Source organism: Erithacus rubecula (assembly GCF_903797595.1).
Source record: "Erithacus rubecula genome assembly, chromosome: 12".
Taxonomy (NCBI): Eukaryota; Metazoa; Chordata; class Aves; order Passeriformes; family Muscicapidae; genus Erithacus; species Erithacus rubecula.
Window position 1 is genome coordinate 10646232 of NC_136664.1, and position 9993 is coordinate 10656224.

General features: G+C 36.3%; 1 long non-coding RNA gene across 1 annotated transcript; it reads left to right on the top strand.

Annotated features, from left to right (window-relative positions):
• Positions 1–1511: 1511 nt before the first annotated feature.
• On the top strand, positions 1512–9580 carry LOC306807137. Its single transcript, XR_013775638.1, has 3 exons — positions 1512–1654; positions 2984–3045; positions 9431–9580. It is a non-coding gene; the product is annotated as an uncharacterized lncRNA (long non-coding RNA).
• The last annotated feature ends 413 nt before the right edge of the window (positions 9581–9993 follow it).

The following is a 9993-nucleotide window of genomic DNA, read 5'->3' on the forward strand; positions in this document are numbered from 1 at the left end:
AATTTACTGGAAGTCTCACACTTAAGCAAATAGATTCATGAAGTGGGTGGGACAAAGCTTTGAGGTACAAAGATCACTCTTGCATTTTTTATATAAAATTAATCTGTACTATTGACAGTTTAGCTACAACTTCATAGTAGTAGCTAAGAAAGGCATTTGCTTGAGCATGACCAAACATGTTTAAAAATCTAAAAGGAGTGTTGTTAAAAAATGGGACTGTGTAGTAACAAAGGTTAACACCAAACTTTCTAATTATAAGACTAAGTAACTGAAATAAAGGATAAACAAAAGATAATTTAGGGGTTTTTCATTGGTTAAGAACATTTTTTTAAAAATAGCACACAAAAAAATACAGTTCTCAGATTTAGTCTAAAATAAAGCTCACATGAAGTGAATTGTTTCTCTTCATCCATTTGCAGCAGTTCTCCAAGCAAAGGTCTCAGCACTAGGCTCTCTACTGAGGGCAGATTTCAGTCCTTGCTGCCAGCACAAGATAGTGCTCTAAATCAACAAAACCAAGCTAATGGCAGTTTGAAAATATGGGAGAAATAATTGTTTCTCAGTTATCTCAGCATTTTCCAGTGAGGGGAAGGGAAATATGTTTGCAACTCAGCGAGGCATAAAAAGCACCACAGTTCAACTGAAGAAAAATCTTGCAGTATTGGATGTTGAACTACAGGGAGTTCAGTAAAACTATTTTAAAGGGGTTTTCTGTTGGGTTTTGGTTTGGTTTTGTTTTTTGTTTTTTAACTCATGACCAGATAATACTCTTAACACTGTGGCAGCTTTCTCCTGCTTATCTGGAGTGGATTTATAAAAGAGATGACTGTAAATAGAATAAAAGGTGGAAGACAAGAAAGAGCCTGCTTGCAGAGCAGGCTCTGGCCATTTAAAGTTATGCCTTTTTGTTATTGTGTTGTTGTTAAGTGTCACCATATTTTACAGTCTTACAGAACATTGTTGCACTCTTTTTTTCTTTTTCCCAGCCTACCAAAAATACATCTTGAAGCTTGGAAAATTTTGATGAGCAGAAACCAATACATTTATCAACACAGTAATCTTGCACTATGAATTTAAAGTTAAATATGAAGAAATGTGGATAGATTTAAAACCAAATAAATTGTTTCAAGCTTACAATCAGCAAAGAGAAGCCTTCACAAAGAAAGGAAACCTAAGGCTGTTCAAAACTTGCCAACTCTTTGGATGCTCACCTATGCTCAGAGTTTTTAGGCCTCCTATTACAAAAAGTTCATTTGTAGGTTGGCCAGAAGAGCAAAACCACTACATAAGTTGGGTACAGAAAGGAAACCATTCCAGTGATCAGCAGTGTGTGATTTAGCATTTTGAGAGTCAAAGAGGCTCTTGTGATTGCTCCTGTTTTAGGCTGTGTGCTTCAAGCCCCCTTTCATATTGTGCACAGCTGCTAGCACTTACAGTTTGGGGGTAGTGTTGACACAGGAACACAAAGGGGTTGAGATATTGCTCACTCACTACCAGGGTGGGAGGTCAGGGGGAGGACACATGGGGGTTGGAGTTTTCCAAAGCAAAATCTCTGCAGCACTGTCTCGTGACTATGGCTAAGGAATATTTGCTTCATTGCAAATTTATGATCAGGGTAGACCATGCCTCTCATTCAATGGTTCTGTAGATTCAGGTATTCTGTATTCTCAGGGATACTTCCCAGGCAGTTGCAAATCTACCACACTGCCACAAGCTGGAGCATAACCATAGCAATACTTCTTTTGCATTCATGTAGGATTTGGAATGCCAGCTGTAAATACTTCCATAGACAAGAATGAGTGAACTTGATATTAAAAAAAAACAACCTTTCCTATTTTCTACCCAGGAGTTGCTGAAACTGGAAGTAGAACGTTGAAATTTTTGCTGCTTATGAAGAAGCAGTAGTTAAACCATTCACTTGGGAAAGTATATTTTTGAGCTATAACAATAAAAGCTTAATGTGAGATATGAAGTATTTTACAGGAGATGAAAGCCAGTTGCTGATGAGCAGTCCAGAGCACTCTTGTGCAGGTGAACAGGGTTGGAATGCCAGATCACAGGACACACAGAAACATGAACAAGATGTGGCCCCTCTGTGGCTCACTTTAATTATGCTGGTTAGACCTCTCCAGTGATGGGTATCTGTAACATCAGACTGTAGTTAATTTGATAAAGAGAGAACATGATTTTTAAGCTGTTGGTCTGGAGAAACTTTGGCATTTTGCACATTATGCTTGGACCTAGGAGAGGTTCTCACAGCCTTGAACTCTGGACATTTTCACTAAATAGCTCATAAGGAAGCAAGGGGATGCTGGTTGCACAAGGGTTGAGGTGAAAGACATATTGTTTTAGTAAGTTTTCTGGACTGTCTAGTCTGTAGAGAAAGACAGGTTGTCTTCAAAATTACTCAGATCAGGAATTTAGCCAAACCCTGAAGGACCACCTTTTCAGTAGAATAATTTTCTAGAGAGAGGAAATCTAGAGAGCTTAGACATAACCGTTGTAAATACCCTCAAGGGTTTGCAGTGTTAGGTAGTGACCTGAAAAAAATGCTATTCTCATTGATGAAGATCCTGAAAAAGAAAGAAAATAATTTGTTTTATGTATAAAACCTGCAGATAAAAATCATATTTATTTCTGCAAGAATTAAAGCACTCCAGCAGATAAGGACTCTTAGCTGTACTCTGTGCAATGCTTCCAAGCATGACTTGACAATCATAGGAGAAAGAAAAGCAGAACTCCTTTGAGAAGTCCAGTAAAATATTGATACACACATATAAGAAGTAATGGATGGGATACCTTGAGTCTACAGACTTTATTAGGAGTTGTTCATAAGGAATAGATGATGTGATAACAAGGATTTCAGTAAAATTGCCTCAATATAATGATTGTATGATGTGCTGACTAAGAAAGACTTTGAAGCAAGAAGCAAAGAAACAATTTCCATCTGTTCAAAACTGTTGAACATGCTTTATAAATACAGGATTAAAGGAAAAAAACACCTGATTTCAGCATCTGTTTCTTTTCAAATGGAATCAAATGGAGGTTAGTAAACTTTTCATTTTTTGAGTGGTTTTGGTGGGGTTTTTTTTGGTTGTTTTTTTTTTCAAAACTGAGATTTAAAAAGGGGGCAATAGTATGTCCAATAGTAACAATTTGGAATTGTGTTCATAGAGAAAGAATTTAAATTCCTATCTGGAACGTGTTTTCCTATAAAAGTCAGAAGATGTGAAAAAACCCTCAAAATTTCGAAGCTAAAGAAATGACCCAGTTGGGGTTCTTCAACTGGCAGAGTTGCCTGTAACCTCCAGGCTGTTCTTACAGTGTGTGAGAGTCACTGCAGAGAGCTGCAGTTTCACCTGATCACTATGATACAGGTGAGTTCTTCACAAATATTTTCTCCCTCAGCTTTATTTCTTTGCATAGTCTATGTACCATAAACTGTTGTTAATATTTAGCTTATGGTAACTGTGATGCTAATGCTAAACTATGCCACTAAATTAGTTAATTTTACTGCTTGCTGAAAATTGAGAGACTGGAGTTGAAAAAATAGGAGGTTTTTTTTTTTATACTTGAGGTATTTTGCTGATTCTAATAACCATCAGAATTTCCCCTCTAACCAGCATGATTCCAAACAGCCTACACTGTCGCTATCAGAGTGCCAACCATCCATCTCAAGATGTTTAAGGCCTTGGCATGTAAAGGGTCTGACTGGACTTTCTCTCCATTCTGCAAAGCATCCAGGGAAGTGCTGCTGTATAAATGGATTCATAAAAGTCTCATGAGCAAGGCCAGTCCTTGACTTTGTCTCTTCTTTCATTTCTTCTCATGACCTGTTGTCTTGAATTGCTAACCTGTCAAGTTCAATTCGAGTTGCTGCAGTTTAAATGTTTACTAGATAAGCTGTTACTTGCATTATTGGCTTTTGTCCTCTGCAAGGAAATAAAACACTCAGAAACTGAGAGAGATGGGGAGACACACACAGCTTTGAAACATTGCAGGGCAAAAGTGTTATGATGTGGAGATGTCAACCAGAATTAAAGTAGTTGCATATTTGAGCTTGATATTGTTTCTTTGAATTTATATTGATGCCAGAGTGGAAGCATAATTTTAGCATTCTTATATACTTCTCCCTCTTTTCCAGTCAAAGGTATTACAGACAGAAGTTTGACTCCAATTGATATTTTCTGGTTAAATGCATATGCAGAAAATAAAGGAGACAGAGGTTTACAATGGCTGAAGCCACAAGCCATTTTTGTCCATGGCAGATAGAGATACCATGTAAAATGTGTACATTTTCAACCATGCTTATTAGCAAACAGAAATAAGTTCTGGTTTTAATAATAAAGAGTTACAGAAAGAAGATTACAAGACAAGACACTTGGTAACAGTGAGATGGGTAAAATTATTGGTTGTCTTCACACAAGGTGTTAGGGAGTCCCCACTGCTTCAGGGTTTTTGAAACTATCCAAAATATGATGCATGTTCTCTAGCATAATCTGGGACAGACAAGGCTGAACAATGAATGACTAAAACTCCTGCCCTATCTCACTATCTACTGAGTACTAATATCTACAGTATGACCTGTAATAATCAGTCATATTAACAATTTTGTGACAATTTCTTAAAAATCACTGTTGTGATTCAAAACACTCTTGGTTACTTTTTACATGGGACAAATCAACAGGAGTAGTTGTAATGTTCTCTTAACTTTCTAGAGATTCATTTGTGTATTCAAAAAAAAGTCAATATTGTGTTTTAGGACCTGACACAGGAAGAGATGCTGCTCTGCACTAAGAAGTGTGTGGATGGTCTTAGTTCTTGGCAAATGGAGATAATCAGTCTACAGTGCCCCACTGGGGCCTAAGTGAGATGTGGTAACTACTCTTATATAAGTTCATGTCCAAATTTACCAAGTGCTGGTTTTCTTGTGCAAGGATCTAGTTTTCATTATTGTAGTACATCTAAGCAGATGACTAGTTGTATTAAGTAGTTGTTTTTGGCAATTGTTATTTTTTAACTTGGAATAACTTGATTTTTAGAAGTAAAAATGTTTTGCTTAGTAGTAAAATTTTACAATTGTACTTCAGTACAAGGCAGAGGTTTTTTTATTACATTTTTGTGCTACCAAGCACTTGTATTGTCATTGAGTAGAATGATAGCTTTGGAAGTATTTGACTTTTTCTGTACTTTTACAGTTGCATGTTTAATGAGGTCTGACATTAACTATCCAACAATTTTGCATATTCATTTTGATAATCATTATACAATTAATAAGGTCCTGTGATAAGCCCAGTGAAGTTGCACTGAAGCTGTTCTAAGCTGCAACTGCCATTTTTCATGAGAAAGCTTAGCTATAAAATATAATATGACTTGCCTGAAGCCACACAGCAGCAAATCTTTAAGAAAGCCAGAGTGGGTTTGGATTTATTCTTTGTATCTTTTGTTTTAAATATAAGATATATTTCTTCTTCCAAATAAGGTAAGAGATGCAGGGAGAAATTATCATGGTTGTATACCCAGAAAGAATTAGATTATGCAGTAGTGTACATTAGCATATATGTTTGCACTTGCAAGTTAAGATCAGTCATCAAAAATTTCATCTTAAATGAAAATTTTAATAAGTATGTGCATTTGAGCAACTATACAGCTTTATTATCCGAACTGTGGCTTTCTCTAAAAATGCATAAATATGCATCTACTTGAAGGATTTCTAATATTGCTATATTAAAATTCTTACTATCAATAAAAAAAAATCTGTGGAGCAACAAATGATTTTTCCATATGCAAAAATCTTTAGAAATGTGTGGTCTGAAAATGAGACATTTCCAAATAAAATTGAGCTATGCAGAAGAAATTGAGGGAAAAGTCCTTAAGGTGACTTTTAAATGAAAATGAAATGTCTTTTTAGTAAGTTTCAGAGGTACAATATTACAGACTAGTAGAATTGTATCTCATTAATTTCAAACACAGATTTTATGTGAGGCTATTTGATTATAATTTGATTATCTGACCCTGTAATTAAAGTTTATTGCCAATTTCAAAGCTTATGTGTAAAATGAACTGGTTTTCTTCAAAGCAATATACAATCCATTGGAGTCATTGACTTCTAGTTTTGCATTTAAATCGAAAAGTCTGTTATAACATGACAAACAGGTTCAGTTTTTGATCATTAATCCTGCTAAGCAATATTCATAAATTCAATTTTGAATCAGTTGGAATACTTTTCTTTTATTAGTTTCTGTGTTATTAAATGAGATTGTTTCTGACTAATATATTTCTGGACTCAAACTGTAGCTCCAAGCTGTTATTCAAATCAAATAACATGCCCCTTACTTGTGCCTAGCACTAATAAATGCCAACTTGTGATACATTTGCTGGAGACTGTCACGAATATTAAAGGAGGCAATAATGCCACTAATGTCTCATAAGTAAGCTTATTTTTCTAAAGGGCTGAAATCAGTCATCCTGCTGAGGGGGGCAAAGGGGGAAGAGCCTTTAAGACTTAAAGCCTAAAGCATTATTTTACTCAGCTAAACATTATTATTGAGGAGGTAAATGACCAAGAAATTACCACTGCAGAGGATGAAAAATACAACGTGTAACTTCTGGTGCCACCCTGAGCAACAGAAATGCACCCACTGGCTAAGCATATGCTGGGCTTAGTAGACTTGCATGTTCATTGGTTTGGAGGCATGTTTTCCTCCTTCTGAGGGTTTGAATTAAAGGAAGGAAAAAAACCCAACACCCTTTTACTGTTATTGTCAACCACCTACTTCAGTTCTTTTGAGAAATTACTGGTAATAGTTAGGAGGGGTTGGTGCAGAACACGAGTGTAATATGTTGACATGGAATTATCTAAACAGGATTTACTTGTCTAAGTTGTCATCCCACAAATGGGCAATTTGTGAAGGGGTTTATTGGGTGGAGCTGGGAGTGTGACTGTGCCTGAGAGACACAGCATGGATCCTACCTGTGTCCCACATGCACACAAGGGCAATGCTGAGATTCAGATACAATCATTTTGATTTCTCCTATATCAGAATATCCCCCCCACCCTTTTTTTTCCTGGAGGTAGAATACTGGTAATGAGTGTCCATTCTAGGACTCTGTGTACTCTTTAATGAAACTTTGAGCCACGTGTTTATCCCTTTGTTCCTCTGGGTTTTTTCCCCAAAAATTTACAATTTAATTTTACAAGAGGAAGTTGTGAGTTATATTTTGTGCAGTTGAGTTCTTAGCTTTCCTATTTAATCAAAAGTTCTGTGTAATAACCTTGCATTTTCTTTTCAAAAATAATATAGAAAAATGCCATGCCTATTAAAGTTCAATAGTGTCAGTATCACAGAATGTACCAAAATAAATGATAGGTTCTAGGAGAGTGACTAATCTATTTGGTTATGGTTAAGGGGATTTTCTTTAAATGCTGATTCTTACATTGAAGGTGTTTATTTTAATGGGGATGGACAACAGCATTGAGAGACAATGTGATGGCTTGTTTTGTGACTGCAGAAGCTGCTGGGTGCTGTGCAGGATGTGCTGCAGTGGGATTTGGTCTCCCCGTGCTGTGTGAGCTCTGTTGCAGCCAGGTGCTCTCCATGCCAGGCTGGGCTGGCTGTGCTTGCCCTGCCTGCAGCCCTGCCACCCCTCCTGGGCAGCCCACAGGGAACAAGGGACTCCCAGGAGACAGCAGCACTTGCCCCCTGAGCTAAGGGAACCCCTGGCACAACACTCCCCTTTTTCTCCAGTTTTTCATGTAAAACAGAAACTCATCATGACTTATCATCATTAGAGATATTACTGAACTCTCTGGAGCTGAGGTGGAGCTACAGTTCACAAAACAGATGAACACTACTTGCCTAAAGTGTAATTTAACTGGCTTTTGTTTAGTGTTTTTATTTTAATTCTAAATTGTTGCCTATTTTAACAAATACTGTGATCCTCCCCACAGAGGGATTTGTGTCAGTCTCTCCTCTGTCTAATATCTCATTATTTCTGAAGTGCAGTGGAAGATTTGGTTTGAATGCTCCTATGTTATTTTTTCAATGGCAATTTTTTTGTTATTATAGACATAATTCTTAGTTCTCACAATGCATACAGCAAGGTGACAGACTGTCATAATAATGCAGATTATGACTGATAGCATGTGATCCTAAGCTTGGGTAGCATGATGCATAAATGACTTGAAATGTATTTATATTTCCATCTTCTTGTGACCAAGATTAGTCCACAAACTGTGAGTGAGAACAGCCTCAGCCTGCATGGTAAGAAAGGCCATTCAAAAATGACTTTGGTATCTAATTATTTTATTTACATAACAGGAGCTGAGTTTTCCCATCTACTTTAGAACTGTCATATGCTGCCCTGTTTTGATATTACCAGAGAAGCTGAACTAGGCCAGGATTTAGTGGCCAGGTCCAGTTCAACATGTAGCTTTCTCTAACAACAATTTAGTATTTCTTTTCTCTCTACACTTTCTTTCAGACTTTTTAATTAAAATTAAGTTATTTTGGATGTAACCTAGCACAGTAGGCCAGTAAAGCCTGGCAAATATCAAAGGCCAGTAATAGTGCACTGATTGCTTGGAATTGCTCAGGAAGCTTTGTAAGAACTCCAGAACAATGAAAGTTTTTGCCTAAATAAAATATTAGGGATGTGGGGCCAGGTACATTGGTAAGTTGTGGCTGGCTTCTGCTGTGCATTGGCTGAGATGTGCAGGGTTCTGGGCTTTTTATCTCTAGAGCCATGAATTAGATTATAGAAATGTACACCTGCAACATTTTGATTTAGCCCTCAATTGCTCATATCTTCCAACTTTTCTGGAAGAGTAGACATTTGAAATTGCTCTTAGCACATGCCTACCCTTCAATATGTACACAAATACTTCCTAACTGATTGTGGGAATAGTAAGTGTGAAAATTAACACTAATGTTAGTGTTTTCTTGATCATTACTTCTTGAACAAATCAATGTAATTCTTCAGAAAAAAAGAGATCATTAGAAGATGTGTTTGATATTTAATAAAAAGTTAATTAGGCTTGGCATGACTATTTAAACATTGCATAGGTTGCATTCTGGCTTGAAGTTTATTTTAGGGAAATATTATGATAGTGATTATTATAACATATGGTTATATGCCTCAAATGATCCCTGAAAATAATTGAGGAAATAATTTTAGAAAATAAATGTAAAATGTTTTTCTTATTCATATTTCAGATTTGTAAATATTTCTTTTCCAGTTCTGGAAAAATTTTGTTCATGATACATTTTGTGCTAAAATAGTAAGATAGATGAGATTGTAATGACACAAGGAAAATCAGGTCAGTGAATGCTACTGGCTGCACACTTCAAGGATGTGACTCTCTCAGATTATGGTCTAAAATTTATCTTCTCTTTGCTTGATTGAGTTTTTTTCTTTTCTTTCCTTGCAGTATAGTCAACCTTACTACACTTGAGAATCAATCCTGGCTCCACAAAAGCAAGGAATGAAGACTGTATTCCCAAAGGACCACCTGATATTTGCATACCCCTAAAAGCAGGCTTGCAAAGAGAGTCAACTTTTTCAACAGCCCAGGAGTCATGAAAAGGTTAATGTCTGGTTTTGCTTAATTTATCCACTTGCCTATCCATACTCATTCTGCACAGAATTTACAGACATACAAGTTTTTGAAAAAAAATTGAATTGTTTTCTCACAGTGAACAGATTGCCTTTTGCAAGTGTTGCCTTCTGCAAAATGTTCAGCTTTTCACTGTAATCCCAGATACTCTCCTTTTCTCTCTTTTTTTTTTTTTCTTGTTTTTTTTTTTTTTTTTTTTTTAGGGGATCATAATATTTTTACAAAGAAGTAAGACTTACATAGAATTCAGTCATCCTCTTGGGTCCTACTTTTCTAACTGTAAAAACTTTGGGAACTTTCCCTTTCTGAATTTTCAGAAAAATGAGGGTGCTGTGTGTGCATTACTTAAATCTTCAGTGGAAGAAGTGCACAGCCAG